Here is a 19,428-nt window from a genome sequence, read left to right as displayed (position 1 = left end):
GTTTCAGGAGTTACATCTAAATACTAGATACCCACTGCCCTGTTCAGATGAGACATGCCTCAAGTATCCTATCAGCCCACATGCTTCTGATTCTCATCATCTATTGGCCCCTTCCAAGGGAATCTGCACTGAGTTCAAAACGGATCCATAAACATCTTTAGGGAAATCCCTTGTTTAGTGCAGGAGTCCAGTTGTCTCCCAAGAGGAACTCTTGGGTTGTGTCTGGGCTTGGCATAGTTATGATTGGTTACTGATATTCTCTTTGGACACTGAGGGAGCAGATGGCAAAGCATATGCACCATATCTTCCCTGTATCATCAGTCAGATCTCTAGTTTAAATCTGACTTAATCGAGGCTTTAAAGAGGAGACAACCTGCTTTTCAAAGCATACTTTCTCAGCACATTCCCCAAGTCGGGTAGCATTCATTTCTTCCGTAAACCCCTGAATAAAACCTCCTGTACAAAATCTGATGGACTCCCTAAGAACCTCATTACATCTCATCACATGTGCCTTTGTTCCATGGATCCTCAACCATGACACGAAGCACCTGGTATTGTTCAGGTAAAACCTCATGTGTCAAGACACTGGAGTGTCCAGTGTAACTAGACAAATGAAACAGTAACCATGTGTGTGCTGTTTATCAATTATTTGCCCATCCATCCGCCCATCCATCCTTCCTCCATGCATGCATCCATCCATCCATCCATCCATCCATCCATCCATCCATCCATCCATCCATCTTCTATATTTTTTAGCCACTTTCGGGGACTTCCAGCTGTCTGCCTTAAGGAACAGGCCTGCAGGAATTCTAACCTCTTCCTAAGTGGTTCTCTGCCTATGGACTCTTGGCCATCTCTTGCAATTCACTGGAGGCCAGTATGTAACTAACCCTTTCACACAAAATGGCCTGCCAGAAGTCCAGGGGTGAGCTGCTTTTCAAAGGTCTCCAACCCTTAAATGAAACCCCTTTGGTGCTTTTAGGGATTCTGTTGTTGGAGCCACAAGGACCCTTAAGAAAAACACTTGGAGCCAGCTGGTCCCTGCCATCATTGAAACCCAAAGACGAAGAGCTCCACGGGTGAGGAACTGCTCCCTAGATGTCTTCAAGTTGCTTGTATTTCAAAAGAATTCAGCTTACCGCCTCTGTGGCTTTTAGTCTCTCTAATAAGGCAGTTTTTAAAAAGCTAAAAACGTAATCTGCCTTTTAAATCTGCTCTTCCTGCTGAGTCTAAATGGGGTTGCAGCAAAATGCCTGGCCAGCATTAGAGTTCCCTGAAGTCAATCAGCTGAAATGGGGTTGCTTGGGGGTTGAAAATATATTTGAAAACACTCGGGGGGTGGTGCAAAATAACTGAACAAAGGCGAATTACATGAAAGGAAGTAGCAGGTGGAGTTTTATAACGCGAAAGAATCACTTGTATATTTTGGAAACATCAGAAACTGAGACAGAGATGCTGACCTTCGAAGTTTATCTATTTAATCGAAAGTGTGTTTTTCAGTTGGCACTAGAAAAAGATTGTATTAATGAACATGGCTTCAACTATACAACCTGGAATAGCCAGGGATATATAGAGAAGAAATGTCAAGTATTCAGGAAGAACAAAGGCTAAGACACATAAAAGGCATGGATGGGCATTATTGTAATATTTTCTCAGAAGCTTTTCATAGGAAAACATCATAAATTTTCATCATATTCAAAAGGTGGAAGAGTTCTGAGAATTAAATTTCTGAGAAGGTAATGCTGGTCTTCTATTGTATCTCATTAAAAAAAAAAAGAGAATCCCAACATGGAAAGTACTATGAGAAGCCAAGCATGGTAGCTTGTAATCCCTAGCAATTGAGAGACTGAGGATAGAGGATCACAAGTTCAAGGCTAGCTTGGGCTACATGGTGACTTTTTTGTTGTTGTTGGTCGTGGGACTTGAACTCTGGGCCTGGGCACTGTCCCTCAGCTATTCAGCTCCAGGCTAGCCCTCTACCACATGAGTGGTTTATTGGAGATAAGAGTCTCACGGACTTTCCTGCCTGGGCTGGCTTTGAATGGCAATCCTCAGATCTCAGCCTCCTGAGTAGCTAGGATTACAGGTATGAACCACCAGTGCCCGGCTACATGAGGATTTTGAAGCTTGCTTGAGGCACAAAGGGAGACTGTATCAAAAGAAAACAATAACAAAGCTGGGCTCCGTAAAAGGGTGACTTATAGTGAAATAACTTTGGGTTATTCAACAAAAGTATACTTTATCTGATAGAGAAAGTTCAGCTGGTCTCCAAGGAGTATCTCCCTCCAGCCCCCTTTTTTTGTAAGGAAGAAAAGTAGTTTGCCAGTCAACTTATTCATTGGATTTATATGAGCAGCCTTAAAATTGTATTTGACCAAAGTGACTTCTACACACAAGAAGATAATTTAGCAGTGGAAAGCGTAATGCTAAGACAAATTTCTATGCAAGAGGGTATTTGCCGTTGCTTTTCCTATACTTTTACTCTATATGGAATACATTGTGTAGATAGCATTGCCAAAAGTTCTTGTTCTCTTTGTTAGATGATGATGTGGACATAAAAACTTGAAAATGTTGAAGCTGCCAGTACACAATGGCTTGTTCCCCCTCGGAGGCCAACGTGTGTGCTAAATGTAATGTTTCAGAACACTTGAGAAGGTGGATACATATGAGTAAATTACAAGGGATTAAAGTCTGGGTTTGAGTAAGAATGGAAAAATCCAGATGCTTAGCCAAGACTGTCCTTAATGACTTTGATCTGGATATCTCTGGAGAATGAGTTTCTCCTATTCCAGACTTCTCTGGTTTTGGCTAAGTAAAACATATAGTAAAGAAATAAATAAAAATAAATAAACCCAAAAGTTTTTAATGGGCTTTTAGAACTTCAACTTCTGGCTCCAAAGGGGAGACAAAAGGCAAATAGATATTGTCTTAAAAGTGCTAAGCCAGGCCTTTTCTAACCTCAGAAACAAAACAAAAAAAAACATATAAAGCAAAAAAAAAAAAAAAATTGGGATTCGATGAGGTTCAGCATTAGGGCAAGTTTCAGAACAGCGTTTATTCTAGCAACTTCCTTTCCATCTCTGTGGAAAGTCTGCTGGAATCTGGAAGCCACACTCTGCAAGCTCTAGGTGGTGGCATTGTGAGATGGGCTCTAGTCTGTCATTTGCACCTCTACCCATGCTTCCTTCAGTGTGTTCCTTGGTCCTGGGCCTTCCTCACCCACTGCTGCATGAACTGTTTATGCATGAGGCCAGCTCAGATTCTTTCTTATCCAGTTCTCTCTGGTAGACCTCTGCTTAGCTTCCCCCTCCAAGCATGTCCTGTAAGCTCCCTCATGCTGGCTGATGTTTTCTTTCTGCTTTTGGTTCAGTATCATTCCATTTTCTAAAGACATTCCTTGAATCTGGGGTTATTTCTTGTGTTTAATCAGTGTTTTTCTTGTTTCTTTTTGGTTGCATCATTCATTTGGCTCTTGAACTATGTCTAAGATATATACTATATATTTATATATAGATCTTGCTCTCTCCCTCTCTCTCTGTTTCTCTCTCCTTCTTTCTCTCTCCCTCTTTCTTCCTCTCTCCCTCTGTCTCTGTCTGTCTTTGTCTCTCTGTCTCTGTCTCTCTCTCTCTACTTTCCCAAAAGAAAAATGGTGAGACAATGAAAAATAAAACAAAAAAAAAACGGAGACAAAGCTGGGAGTTCAGCAGGAGTGCACATACATTTTGTATCTACAAGGTTCTGGGTTCAATCTCCAGTACCAAGAAATAAATATTGTTTTTTAAAAGGAGAGAGAAAAATGATTATTTTTGTGAGAATCAAACAGGTTTTAAAGCACTGTTCTAGAAACTTTATGGAATACCTCATTTAAAGTATAAAGTGTAGAATTCATATTGGCCTAAAACTCAAAGGAGGTAATTCATGTCAGACAGGGCAAGATACACAGTTAGAAGGTTGTTATTGTTTTTAAATTTCTCCCTATGGAGGCAGGAAGACATTATTTTGTATCTTTAGGTTAGAGTCTTTTATGATGCCTCTTATTTATAGGGCTCTGTAAGTGTTTACTGAGTAACTGAATAAATGAACTCTTTCTGAAAATATGTAATTACTATTGCTGGTTTCCCTGGTTAACAAGATATAATTTAACATTAATTTATGTCCATTTATAAAACCATAGTTATAAAATTGTAATATCTGACATCAAAATGGCTCAGATAACAAAACAATTTTCCATTTATTTTATCTTTGTTTCTTTTTCTCATATTAATCCCCTGTTCTAACGAGCTATATAATTCTTATGCTTGGGTGAAATACAAATATATTGCTTAGATATTGTGGCTTGATAGACTCAACAAAAATACAATATTGTGCACATACAAAAACTAACTTGGAATTTAGCCATGGGACTAGAAAAGTAATGCATGAAAATAAAGAGCATTACTTGAAAAAATAAAAGAAATTATTTTTGGAAAACCAATACAGGCAAATGTTGCAGGGAGGCTAATGATTTGGGGCCAATTCTATAACCATCAACAGAGTACCATGGAGCAATTGGAGAGCTTGAATCTCTAACACTTTACCTCTTTGGTTCTCAGGTTTTTCATTTGTGAGATAAAGTCATACAGATTGATTTTTGACTCAAACTTGAAAAGTGTGATTTTATTTAACAACAATAACTAACACTTATATAGATCTTTCTGTATAATTCTTTGATAGGTATATATAGAATACGTAATAAAGAAGAAATATCTAGACTTAATCGATGTGTTATTGTTTAAAGTGTTATAGTAGAAGATAAGTTCTTAGCTTCCTAGAATGGAAGCTGTCTTAGATACCATACTGTCACCTTGATCATGGTGATGAAAATGACAGAATCAGTCCAAGGTCATTGGCTTCAAATTAGATGGCTGGACTCACCATGAGTCCTCTTCACATGACATTCATTTCTTTTCTTTCTTTTTTTTTGACATTCATTTCACTGACTTGCTTGCTTGCTTGATTATACTGACAGTTCCACTCAGACAATGTCATGTTAAACAAAGAGATGTAAGTAATGATGAAAGATATTAAGAATCAGAGAAAGAAGACATTTTGCTAGAAAAAATGTTTGAAAACTTAGGTGTCTTCTGCCCAACTATTTTATATTGTACAGATTCTGGGGTCATTTGCCACCTACATCCAGAAATAACTGATTTTTTCCCATCTACTCCACGTTTGGTCTGCTCTAGGAATATTTAGTGTTTATGTCATTTGAATACATATAGTATCTCACTTTGTAAAATATGTTATAGAATTCTACTTGTCTTAGTAAATGAAATATTAAATTTACAAAGTTTAAAAGATGGATTTTATACTAATTCTGAGTGTATCTTCAAGAGAGGCATCCCAAGGATTATAACTTTTAATCCTTAATTTATTTTTGTTCCAGAAAACTAACAGTCTTATGTACTGACATTAAAAGTTTGAATGGTACATTAGTGTAATTTTCAAGATTTCAACATGAACATCTATTTCATGTTTTTTTTTGTTCTTCAAAAAGACTGCAAAATTGCTTCTCTTTTTGGGATTGATAAATTTTCATTGCAGCATGGAGTTTCAGTTAAAAGAGTCTTTTGTAGAATTCATATGCTAAATATCAAACTAGATAAGTGTCAAACTTTGTAAAAAATATAAAGAAATTAGTACTTTCAGTTTTATTAGCATACAGTAACAAGAATCATAGAATCATTTGAATGCTGAAAGTTTCACAATGATGTTAGTGCAAAAGACATTTCTCAACTCTGCTTCTATGTCTTGGCCTGCTCTCCCTCCCTCTCTCTGTCTCTCTCTGTTTCTCTCTTTCTCTTTCTCTGTATCTGTCTCTCTGAGAGTCTATGTATCCTAGGCTGGCTTTAAACTCACCATCCTCTGTCTCAGCCTTCCAAATGCTCGCATTACAGTGTGGACCCTCACATCTGGCCTTAACACTCTTGAACGTATAAATCCCTACTCTAGGTGCTATAAGAGACTCCCTTCTTTCCAGAAACCTATTTTTATTGATAGATTAGAGGTCAACAACAGTTTCTGTGAAGGGTTGGATAGTAAACATATTTTGTTTTGTAGGCTATATGAACTCTGTGGTTAGCTCTGCTCTTATAGAATGAAATTAAACACAAAACAAACAAAAAGGATGAGAATGGCATGGTCTACTAAACTTTATGGTTGGACACGGAAATTTTAATTTCATATAGTTCTCATGTCATAAAATGTTATTCTTACTTTGTTTTTTCAAATCATTTAAATATTTAAAAACTTGCCATTCCTCTCATATGGACTGCGCTCACCCACACAGTGGGCTCAAGTTGGCACTCCTTCTTGTGGCAAATGTACAAAGAAGAGGTCAATGTTGACATTGTGTACTTGGAATAAGAAATTGAATTTGGAATTTCAGAAATATTACTTGAGAAAACCAAGTCATACTAGCTCTGTCAGATTATTGACAAGATAAAGCTCCTTTGTTCCAATTGCTTCTATGACTAGATAACATCTTCTGAAGAAAAAACAAACAAGACTGAATATTAATGAAATATAATGTGTTTTCAAAAACAAACATGTCTTCTTGTACTTCACTTTATTGTGAAATCAGGTGCAAGAGTTAGGGAATGGTACTGGGAGGTGAGTGAGGAGTGAGTGAGGAGATTCAGAGAATCTGAATGGGAAAACCCTTTTACATCAGAAGGCATTTCCTTCACTAAAGAAAGCAAAGATTGAACTATGGATATCTGTTCAAGAACATATCAGATAGGAAAGTGAGGTTCAAGAACTAAGGCAAAGACCTGGGACTATTGAGTGGTAGAGGAAGAAGTTAGGAAACTGCAGGCAGGCCATGCTGTGAACATCTTATAACTCATGGTGAGGACTTTGGTATTACCACGAATGAGAAAGGAAACCAGTAAATATCTTTGAACAGAAAAACCACAAGATGCATCTGGTGTTAAAAGATTGTCCAGGCTTCTGATTATGAGTCTTTTACTGATTATATCTTCTCAAGAGCTGGGACGTGTCTTCTTTGCCTTTATGTTCCCAGTTATTGGTATAGACAGACTCCTAGGCAGTATCCATTAAATAAGTGTATGTAGAATAGGTGTTTACCTAAAATACTGATTGTTGAAAGGATTGTGAAGAGAGCTTAAAAATAGAAAAGTTCTCTGAGTTATCACGACTCCAATGATACAATTTACTTTGGTAGAACATTCTGAAGGCTTTTGTATTTATGTATTCAGTGGAGAATTGATTTCCTTTTTCACAAAATTAATCCCCAAACTCAAGCTTTTATGGTAATAGCTAAGAAAGTCATAACTTTTTTTCATGAACATCTTATCCAATTATAATGCCACAAAAGTTTTAAGGAACAAACTAAAGCAAAGATGTAACATTCTATTTGTTGGTGTTTTTTGAATTCTGTGACCTTTGAAAGTGAAGTAATAATGCTCACTTCTTTTTCATGTTCACTATTCCTGAAATCAAGACCTTCACAACCCAAGAAACAAAGACAGACATATAAACGAAGAACACAGGGCAGCGAGTTGGTTACATATACACGTAGACCTTTGGGAATAAGAATCCCATCTTGAGTTCCTCAGGCAGTTAAGAGGGAAGGAAATCCAAGACTCAGACCAAATGTGAAGCCTTGGTCATATTGCAGAAGAGTGTTGAGTGTGTAGGAAATTGTAAGATGATTTAGAAAATTGTAAGTAGTTGAGGACATGTTATTTCTTCTTTGGAGAAAATATACTCCACCTGTTCTATTGACTGACTGGCACTGTGCCTGATTTCCCAGCCATGGGATTGGATAAGTGATCCAGGATGAATATTCACAGTGACATAGCCATGCACATTGAGTCCTGTAAACTTCACTGTAGAACACTGGGAAGGAGAGGGTTTCTTTTCCTTCTAGATTAATAGAAGTAAAAACTTACATCCCACCAAGAAATGGAAACTTGCCTGAGAGGGAGGTCAGAAATGGTACATACATACATACATACATACATAAATACACATATATATTATCCACATGAACTCTATAATGTATGTATAATACAGAAGGGATGAGTGTCGATCATACACGAGTAGATGAAATGATTTGAGCCAATACATCTAGTCAGCTAGACCAGCTATTTCCTTAGGCTTCCTAATTTATGAGTCTCTAACCATCTTCTTTTTCCCTTCAAGCTGCTTTGAATTCTATATCTGTTACTTGTAGCTAAGGAAAAGATTTAGGACTTTGGTGATTGGCAAGAATAGTTTCTTGTTACAACATACCTATATTGAATTTAGAACTCAGGCATGTTCACACTGAAGGTAGCTCTAGTCTATATTCACACTCTCAAATGTTATCTCATTCCTGGAATCCTACTCATAGTTCCTTTCTCCTTCATGTGAGCACAGTGTTTATTTCTTCATATATGCAGGTGGCCCTATTCTTCACTACATTAGGCGATTTTACAGCATACATTTGACCTCCTTCTTAGTCCTGAAACAAATTACTCAGTCTTTATGCCGAGTATTATATGAGGGACAGATTGAAAAATAAAAAACGTAGACAAGGCTTCTGCTCTCATTAAACCTCACATCTTCCTAGGGTGATTTGATTAACAAAGAAGTAGAGAAGAAAATAAGACAGGTTGTGATTTATCCTATGGTGGGAGCTGGATGGAGAGTAACTAGAGTGGGCAATTGCTTCTGGCGAGGTAAACAGCAAAGGCAGCCTTCTATAAAGTTATGGTATTTAAGCTAGTACTCTCATAACAATTTCAAAATTAGTCTTACAAACAGTGGGAGAACATTCTGGCAGAGGGACTGGCATATACAAAGTCTCTAAGATGATGAGAACTTAATGCAGCTAAAAGTAAGTGACTATAGCTACGGGGATTCATATGAATCAGGTTAGAGGATACAAATTCTATATCCTGCAGGCCTTGTAAATTAGACAGTGAGGTCTTGAACTATGAAGAATCTCTAAAAATTTTAACTATGTAAGTGGTACAGTTTGCTTTTACTTTAGAAAGCCTACAGTGGCTATTGTGTGGAGAGTAGATTATCAAAGGGAGAAGAATATAAACAGGTAGTTGAGCTTTGAGGTTAATGCAAAGCTAGGCACAAGATGATTGTAATAAGAAACAGCTAGACTAAAATGAGAAGTAGAACTGGCAGAGCTTGTTGATCAAAGAGAAGTAAGGCTCAAAGATGACTCCTCAGGTTTTGACTGAGAAAATGAGTAGATGGAAGTGACTTGTACTCAGATAGAGACCAAGAAAGGAACAATTTGAGGAAATGTCTTACCAGATCTATTTCAGAAATCTTAAGGCTCAGTATAAGTGGTACACAGAGGTCTGTATCGGAAAAAATCCCATTCCCTTTGCTGAGAAATAGGTCCATTTGGTCCAGTTCATCTTTTAAAGTTGGCCATGCTAGGTCTTTATCTAGCAAAATGTGTGGTACTCAGTGTAAGTGCTTTTACCTTCAGTATCAACTGAGGCTACAGGGGATAGAGATTCCTGTAATTCAACTCAGAACCCTGGAAAGGCAGGTGATAAACACACCTTGACTTAGGGGTAATACAATAGATCTATTTATCCTGTTCCACGGAGTTATTATTAAACAGGTAGAAGATTCTGCTGGTAAAAGCACTTTGCAGATTCTAAAATGATCAAACTTGTCATTGGTTGAAGGACTTTGAAAACCACTATATTTACCATATGTATTGAAATCAATTTTATTAAATCAGTTGAAAAACTATAATAAACTTTTATTTAAGAAGTTTGTTTTTTCTTTTTTAATTTTGCCAGATGGCCACATTAATAGGGCAAAACTCACATACTTTTGTGTTCAATGGAAGATAATTTATGCAAAGGCTACATTGGGCTCATAAAACTGTGAACAACAACATAAGAAGTATTGCTTTGTATTCATTGAAGAACAAATAACTCTAACACTTTTGTCAGAAATAACACATACAGCCTGATGCTCTACTTGGTAGAAGGCTTACTTTTTATTGATACACTCACCTGATAAAAGGGAGAGTGCTTAAAATAAGAAAAATGGGCTGTTTTGCCACGTATCCCTCCCTTTCTGGTTTTTTTTTTTTTTATGCTGAAGTTTATTGTTCTGCCAATCTGTGCTCTTACTCCACCTCAGGCCTAACTCTGTATTCAGAGATGGTTTCATGGGCACATAACCTGCACCATTGCATGTGACTCTGTGCTCAAAGGTAGCTAGTGTTTGGCTTATTGCTCTGTGGTCCATGTTTGTATTTTTCCTCATATGGTACTGGGTATTGAACCCAGGGCCTTTTGCATACTAGGCAAATACTTTATGACTGGAACTATACCTCCAATCCTCTCTATACTTTTTGAGTGTCTCAGGTTACCTTTTGCCAAGGTTGGCCTTGAACTCATCATCCTATTGCTTCTTCCTCTTGAGCAGCTGAGATTATAGATGTGCATTATCGTGCTTGGCTTGAAATTTTTAAAAATGTTATCTTTGAACTTGTCTGATGGTATAGTAAAAGTGATATTGGAGCAGAGGAGAGATATGTAACAATAGCAAGCTGATCTACTTTCAGATAGATTTACAATGCCCTAGGAGGACAGAATTTGGATGGGCCTACAATGAATGAGAGTTCAGCAAGACTCCAAGAAAATGTTACCTCCAAGGCTGCGTGACAGAGCTGAAGCAAGGGAATGAACAGCAGCAGGTTCAAAAGAGCATACTTCCTGTTCAAAGCAGAATTTGTTTCAAACACAGCAAAATGAGATGGCATTATAAGAAAAAAGTGACGAGGGAGCACTATTATTAGTTCTATTTTATCACTTCTTTGTATTAGTTCATTAGTTATACTAGGAATGTCAACATGGAAAATAAGAAAACAGAGCAATCTGTACTTCCTTTCCCTTACCAATTGACTCATCAGTAAGTTTGTAATGGAATGTATTGGTAGATTATGTGCCTATTGAAAAGTAAAGCAAAAGCACTTGAGCTAGTTTTGTGCCACAATTCCACTGTCCTGCTGACAGCCATGTTATGTATATAAATATGCCATATGCATGTGTGAGCTACTTCAAGAGCTAAAAATGTCTCTATAATTACCATAGTCCTTTAAAAAAAAGTTGGCCTTAAACTTAATACATTCTCTGAGAACCAAAATGATACCTTTTTAAAAATTAATTTATTTTTATTATAAAGATGATGTACAGAGGGGTTACAATTACATAAGTCAGGAAATGAGTACATTTCCTTTTTAACAGTGTCACCTCTTCTCTTATTTTCTACCAGCGTTTTTCCCCCAATCACCCTCTCCCCCAAGTTATATATTTCATTTTCAACATAAATGCCTAGTGAGTATCACTGCTGCATTAGTTCACCCATTGTCCCACCATTTCTGTGTTCTCCCTTAACCTTCTCTAAAATAGATAAACTTACAACCAAGACAAAAAGTACAGAAATTAAAAATAGCAACAAAGGAGAAAAAAAAAACAAAAAACAAAATAACAAAAAAACTTCTTGGTTCCCATTCTTGGGGTTCATTTCTATAAACATCTCCCCACTTTTTGCCAGTCCTGGGGCTTGAACTCATGGCCTGGGCACTGTCCCTGAGCTTCTTCTGCTGAAGGTTAACATTGTACCACTTGAGACACAGTGCTACTTCCAGCTTTTTCTGTGTACATGGCACTGAGGAATTGAACTCAGGACTTCATGCGTGCTAGGCAAGCACTCTACCACTAAGCCACATTCCCAGCTCTATAAACAACCTTTTATATGATCATATGCACATAGCTATTGAGCCCTTGTGATCCTCTCCTAAGAATATCTTCCTTTGGTCTCACTGTATGAATGTTTAGAGTTCTGTTTAATTAATTATGTCTAAGTGTAATACTTTGTCTTTTACCATCCATTGTATTTACTCATAGATTTACAGGCACATTTTAATTACTGAGAATGAGGGAAACCATGCAACCTATATTTCTTTGGGTCTGGCTTAATTCACTTACTATATTTTTTCCAAGTCTTTCCATTTTTTACAGGTGGTACAATATCATTCCTTCTGATGGAAGCATAGAATTCCATTGTGTGTGTGTGTGTGGCGTGTGGTGTGTGTGTGGTGTGGTGTGTGTGTGTATGTGTGTGTGTGTGTGTGTGTGTGTACATTTTCTTGATCCATTCATCCACTGAGGAGTATCTAGGTTGATTCCATATCTTGAGTATGGTAAACAATGCTACAATGAGAATGGCTGTACTGGTAGCTTTAGTATGGCCTGGTTTGTGGTCTATTAGATAAAAGCCCAGGAGTGGAATTGCTGGGTCATTGGGGAGCTCTATGTTTAGACTTTTGAGGCACCTCCATACTGTTTTCCAGAGTGGTTGAACAAGTTTACATTCCCATTGTGCTATGACAAATATGTAGTGTTTCCATTTGACCATATCTCCAATAGCATCTGTTATTGTTAGTTTTCTTAATAATGGCCATTCTAACTGGAGTGAGATGAAATCTCAATATTGTTTTGATATGCATTTCTTTCATGGCCAGAAATGTTGTACATTTCTTCATGTGTCTATTGGCCATTCTTACTTCTTCTGAGAAATCTCTCATTAAGTCTTTAATCCATTTATTAATTGGTCTGCTGTTTCTTTGAGAGTTTGTTTTTGGGGGATTTATTTTTTTTTGAGCTCAAAGTATATAAAATAATCCCTTGAAAATTCTGTAAGTATAAGTAATTCACCATATAGCGTATTTATTGACAATAAAATATTTAATCATCTTAATTTTAAAATTAATAAAGTCAAACTCAGATTTTTATTATACTTTATTTCTTAATGATTGGAAAATCATTAATGGAACTGAATGAACCACCTATTGGGAGGAATCATTCTTTCCTCCTTCAGTGAAGAGCATTCTGCCTGGAAAGTACACCTGTATTTTTTTACATCATTTTTACTGTTCCTTTGGAGAAAGACAGACTTCATCTTCTAAGTTTGGAAAGCGAAGCTGGACATTCAGCTTTAATGCTGAGCCCCCAGCAGGTGCCTACCTTCTGTTAGCTATTGGCTTCACACAGGCACATAATGTGACATATTGGCCCATACCTGGGATAGATAAGTGTTCTTATTGGTGGACAAAGTCACATTCTCTGATACCAACCCACCAAAGTGGATTGTACAAAGGAGTTGCCATTTAACAAAGAAGCTTATGAATACAATACATCTTAATTAGTGTCACTTCCTTCAACATTCTTACCCCCCCCTTCAATATACCTTTTCCCTTACTTTTCTTAATTTTGTGGTACTGTACATACAATGAATTATTGACTGCATTTTTCCAATCCCTTCATTCATCTACCCCTTGTACCTTAGTTCCACACCCCACCTCCCCGCCCCCACACACTTGAATTTCCTGGTGTTTATTTTGCTGGGCTTTGACTTTGTCTTTCTAAAACTTTACACTATTTGAGCTCTACTATACTTCAATTAATTCATCTTTAAGTTCTGAATTTTTTTAAGATAGTAAAGAAAGAACCAAAAGTCATATTCCAGAACTCTTTTTTGAATCAAACAAAACTGGCTTGACTCAGCGCAGTCATAACATGAAAAATTCACGGTCAACTTTTTTTTGGCAGTGGAGACTTGGTCAACTAATGAGCTCCAGATAGTTGTGGGGGTAGCCAGCAGGCTCCATGGATTCGCTCAAGTCCCACCTTGGGTTTCCTCTTTTAATGATGTCCAGAATAGACCTATTCATCTATTTTTAAACTTTCTAAAATTAGCAAGAGGAAAACAGAGGGGCAAGCTGAAGCCATAGGCTACTTCATTACCTTAGTTATTAGCCTGACAAAATAAGTGACTTTCCATTAAACAGCAGCGACAGAAAAGAAGGAAAGTTGAGAGGTCAATAGCTCCTGTGATACAGATCCCTAAATGTAGCATTTCTCTAGGGACTGTCAGAATGAACTGCTGACAAGCTAATTGCTCTTATTTCTTAATTAACCAAGCCTTGCTTCATTAGAAGTTTGTCACAATTGGACCACATTTTTCAAGTATCTTGAGATCTACCCAATGATAATTAGCAAACAACTAAAATTAAACCAACCTCTACTTGTTGACAAGATTAATTGAATAATTATTGTTTCGTGGCAAATAAAAAGAGCAAGGAAATGTAGCTAGAATATCTGCACCAGCCTTTTCTTCAGCACATTTTTCTCAGAACTATACAAAGGCTTTCTATTAAGAAGAGCTACTGGGTTTGATCTACCTACAGGCTCCCAAAATGGAATTTAATATTGAATTTATGATTTATTTAGTCTTTATTTTCAATAAAAACAACTTTCCCCTTCTCTCTCTCCTTATGCAAATATATATAAAATTAACATCTGTCAATAGACTTTAAAACACTAACCATATAGGTAGATTCTGAGCAGGCATCTAATAATGTTCCACATATTTATAACTGTGCAAAAGTTAATTGATTCAGCAAAACAAACCGTACTCTGAAACAACTTCTGGCAAATATCTCAGAACAATGCCTTTGGTTTTGTTTGACTTGATAGCTGTGAGTTTTGAAATTGATCAATAGGTTTTTTTTTTAGAACTGAGTGCAAAAGACAAAAATTTACATCAGATTTCGATGGAAATTCTTTTTGGTGTATCATAATTAAGTGCTAGTGCAGATTTTGAAGTTAGAAAATTGGTCACTGTGGACGGTCTATGATTTCGTTGTACTTAAGCCTATTTTTTTCTTGTCAGAGATGATTTCAACTACACAGCTCAAACTGTCAGTAAAAAAGGATCCCAACTGCCTCAGACATGATAGTTCTCTCTAGAGACTTGATAGACTGTTAGTAAAAAACCATTTTAAAAGGTCTGGATATTTATCAACCCTTTTATCAGTGAGAAATAGGATATCACAGACAACAACAGGGTTAACCACTCATCTATTAGAGGAGGAGGAGGGGAGTCCATCAAGTTTACAATCCAGTAGAAAACTCTGGTCAAAGAATCTAGAATGGATGTGCTCATCCACCTTTATATAATAGCTTTATGAAACATACTTTAGGGGAATCTACCTTATTACAACAAAATACATGAAGACAAGGAAATAGTGACAATGATCATCACAGTAATAGCACCGTTTATTGAGCAAATATTGGGACCAACTATTGTACATACATTATGGCATTTGATCCATACAAGGATCTCTTACAAGGGAAGTTTTCTTTCTCTCCAGTTTATAAACAAGGAAATTGAGGCTCAGAAATGCCATGTCTGCTACAAAGTCACACATCTGAGGGTAGAGGAGGAAGACTCAAATCCAAGTCCCTCAGGCTGCATAACCAGGTTGGCAGTTGAAAAGTTATCTAATATAGTTATAGTTACATAGAATCAAACATTGTGATTTGGAGAAGAGAAACCATCAGTTCACATGGGTTAAAGAATTGAAGATTGTATCTCAGAGAGAAGTTGTATTGATCATGAGGCTGGGAGTTAAATGTGTGTTCACTACAAGCAGAGAAAATGCTTGGGGATATCTTTACTTTGTGAATTAACCTCACTTCTTAGATGGAAGAGCCTATGTGCCTCCTACTATAAAAAAGGTAAGGTAAGACCACCTCACAGATGACATGCTTAATTTTGTTAACAGTGACCTAACCAACAGGGAGAGAGATGAGGGAAGGAAAGAACTGTAGTCACAGAAAAATTTATTTGTTGCTTAGGAAAGAGTTCTTGGCTTGGATTCCTGGGGCTGTGTTATTCTCAGTCCCAGACCATTCTCTGCATAGTTGACATGACAACACAATTGTGAGCAGCAAGGATACTAAAGTACTACGGAGACTGGCAAATTCTATCGAGTAAGACTGTGTCTGCCTCCAAATGCCAATAACATACCCATTGAACATTTAGAAAAACTAGATCTTTATCCAGTATTGTAGGAAATTGCAGTGCTTATTTTTAATTAAAAAAATTACTTTTAAGTAGTTGTACAAAGCAGTTTATGAATATGATACATCTTGACCAATGAAGTCCCTACAGGACTGGTGGGTTGCTGGCTTCTCTCCTCTCCATGACCAGACACAACTAAATGCCTGTTTTACACACTGGGTTTCTGGGTGAGTCTTAATTTGGGGGAAGAATTGCTTGACTAAACAAAACAAAACAAATTTGACATCAGTGGACTGGAAGTTCTTTTAAGCAACGTTATTTTTTTTCTGATGGAAGCATAGAAACCCATTGTGTATATATACCATATTTTCTTGATCCATTCATCCATTGTGGGGCATCTTGGTTGGTTCCATATCTTAGCTATGGTAAATAATGCTGCAATGAACTTGGTTCTGCTTTAATATGGCTTTATTGGTGGTCATTTGGGTAAATGCCCTGGAGGGGATTGTTGGGCCATAGAGCTCCCATAGGAGAGCTCTATGTTTAGTCTTTTGAGGAACCTCCATACTGCTTTCCAGACTGGTTGAACAAGTTTACAATTGTTAGCCACATCCCCACCAGCATCTGTTATTATTGCATTTCTTGATAATGGCCATTGTAACTGGAGTCAGGTAGACTCTCAATGCTGTTTTGGTTTGCATTTCTTTTATGGCTAGAGAAGTTGAGCATTTCTTCATGTGTCTATTGGCCATTCTTATTTCCTCTTTAGAGAAGTCTCTCTTTAAATCTTTAGCCCACTTATTTATCAGGCAGGTGTTTCTTTAAGAATTTGTTGTTGGGGGATTTAATTTCTTGAGCTCTAAGTATATTTTAGATATGAGGCCCTTGTCTGTTGTATGGCCAGCGACACTGCCCCATTCATAAGGAAATGGAAAGACCTGGAAAAAGTTATACTAAGTGAAGCAAGCCAGACCCAAAGAAATGTAGGTTGCATTTTTTCCCTCATTTGTAATAACTAGAATATGTCTATGATATTCTTAGCAAAGGATCACAATAGCCCAAGTGATAGGTACATATGATTATATATAATGGAGTATATCAAAATGAACTCCAAGAATTGGAATAGAGGGTTTTTTTTTATTATTATATACTGTTTGCAGCTCTTTCCTTATTTTTAGTGTTCTATACCCTTTGTCTTGCATGTAAATTTATCTAATCTGCAGAAGGAAAAGGGAATCACAGAAACAGCAAGACAAAGTATGAACTAATGCAACAATGATACTCACAGACACTATGTTGGAAATGAACTCTATAACTTGGGGAGGGGAATTGAGGAGGAGAAAGCAAGAGAAAATGAGGGAGGGGTAACTCATTACCTTACCATACTGATGTAACTGTAACCCCCCTGTTCATCACCACCTTTGCAATCTTTTTGTTAAAAAAGGAAATGCTTGTAAGCCTCTTCATGTTCTGAGAATTTATGAACAGAGGCAAATTGAGACCGCAAGTGAGAAAAGAGAGTTCTAGTGGGAAAAGGAGTCAAGTTTGATCAGATCTGGAAGAACAAATAGCCAGGTCCAGCTGGGCCTGGAGTTTTTGATTGGAAGTTGACCCCAATGGCTGGACAGCTGTGGAAGGTTGGACATTACTCATTCAAATGCAGACGTAATCTGACTGGATTAGTAGGAAGAACAAGAAGATTCTTCCTCAAGCCTCAGTATGATTAGCAGAGGATGATACTCTTTACAAGTTTGGATTTTCTAATTGCTCTTTCCTGCAGAGTTTTAGTGGGGGTTAACATTTGCAAAAAGGCTTGAAATGCTAATCTGCTGCAGTTATGGAGTCTATCTGGCCCCACCTTAAATCTTGGTGGAGGAGAGGTTTTAAACTGCTGTTACAAAAAGTTTTATGTAAATCAAGATCCAAAATTTCAAGTGTAATTTAGATTTTGTAGCAATTCGCTTCTGGAAGGCTGAAAAAATATTAAAGACATCCAGTTATGTGTTACTATTTGATTTTTTATACGATTACTTTCTTTTAAAAATTAGTATGTATTAGTAGTGTCAGAGGCTTCATTGCTGTATTTTTTTTAATTCTTAGCTTTAGCTATTTATTATCCTTAAGTAGTTTCAATTCAACTTGTCAGTTTAAATGCAGTGCATCTTAATCATTGTTACTTCTTCCATCATTCTCCCCAGTCTTTCTCAACCCTACTACCCATTCCCTCAAGTTACCTAGTATGGTTTTCACATGTGTACATCATTCACCTGACCCCTCCCCTTGACCTCACACTCCCCCCCCCCACCCCGTTCAATAGTACATGTTCCAGCTTTCTGCTATTCTTTTTATTTTATTTTATTTTAATTGTGCTGCAATTTTATTGTAAAGATACTGTACAGCAGGGTTACAGTTATATGAGTAAGGTAATGCATGCATTTCATTGCTATAATTTTGTAGATGCAAATAGTGTACTTTGAACAAGTTCTCCCTCTCCTCTGCTATATTTCCTTAACCCTTTTCCCTCCTAATTCTCCCCAACTTTTCAAACAGCATTTAGTAGGTTTCATTATAAGTAAATAAACATACATATATACATATGTATATCTACATATATATTGTATTTTCTTAAAGTGGTGGATGGCCATGTTACCTGTAGAAGCAGACAAAACACATGCTTAAGCTTTGAATAATTCATCTCAAACAGTCTCTTCAAGAGAAATGTCTTTTTCTCCTCAGAAAAACAAATCAAAGTAGAAAAGCTTAAATGAAACTTCAGAAAAAAGAAATAAACAGAAAGTTGTTTTCAAAACAGTCACCCCCAAAAAAACAGTCACCCAAAGATGAGAGAAAATTTATATTTATCTACTGTACATTGGGTTATGTTTATTGTCATTCTTAGTTATGTGAGTAACAGGATACAAGTGATCAAAAAACAAATCCTGATCATCATAAACAAGGCTATACTAAAGCTACCAGCACAACTATGTTCACTGCAACATTATGTACCATCGCTAAGATATGGAAACAACCCAGATGCCCCTCAGTAGATGAATGGATCAAGAAAATGTGGTATATTTATTCAATGGAATTCTATGCCTCCATCAGAAAGAATGACATTGCCCCATTTGTTAGGAAATGGAAAGACTTGGAAAAAATTATATAAATGAAGTAAGCCAGGTTCAAAGAAACATAGGTACCCTGGTTTCCTTTGTTTGCAATAACTAGTATAAGTCAAGGACAAGCAGTAAAGATCAAAAGCTATGTACATAGGACCATATAAGATGATGTTAAGTGAAATGAACCCCAAGATAGGGACTCTAGTGGTTTTTTTCTTTCTTGCTATTGTTTTAAATGTATTTAAAATGTACTATGTGATTTTTTTTGTTTCTCTTGTATGTTCTTCCTCCATGATATAACCCCTGTTTTCACTGTATTTGATGTCTGTGCCCTGCATCTTGTATATACATTTTTCTAATTTGGGGAGGGGAAGAGAAATAACAAAATGCTGAAATAAGGATACAG

The sequence above is a fragment of the Dipodomys spectabilis genome, unplaced genomic scaffold, assembly GCF_019054845.1.
Source record: "Dipodomys spectabilis isolate Male_0828 unplaced genomic scaffold, ASM1905484v1 ptg000089l, whole genome shotgun sequence".
Classification (NCBI taxonomy): Eukaryota; Metazoa; Chordata; class Mammalia; order Rodentia; family Heteromyidae; genus Dipodomys; species Dipodomys spectabilis.
Note: the sequence above shows the minus strand (reverse complement) of the source record.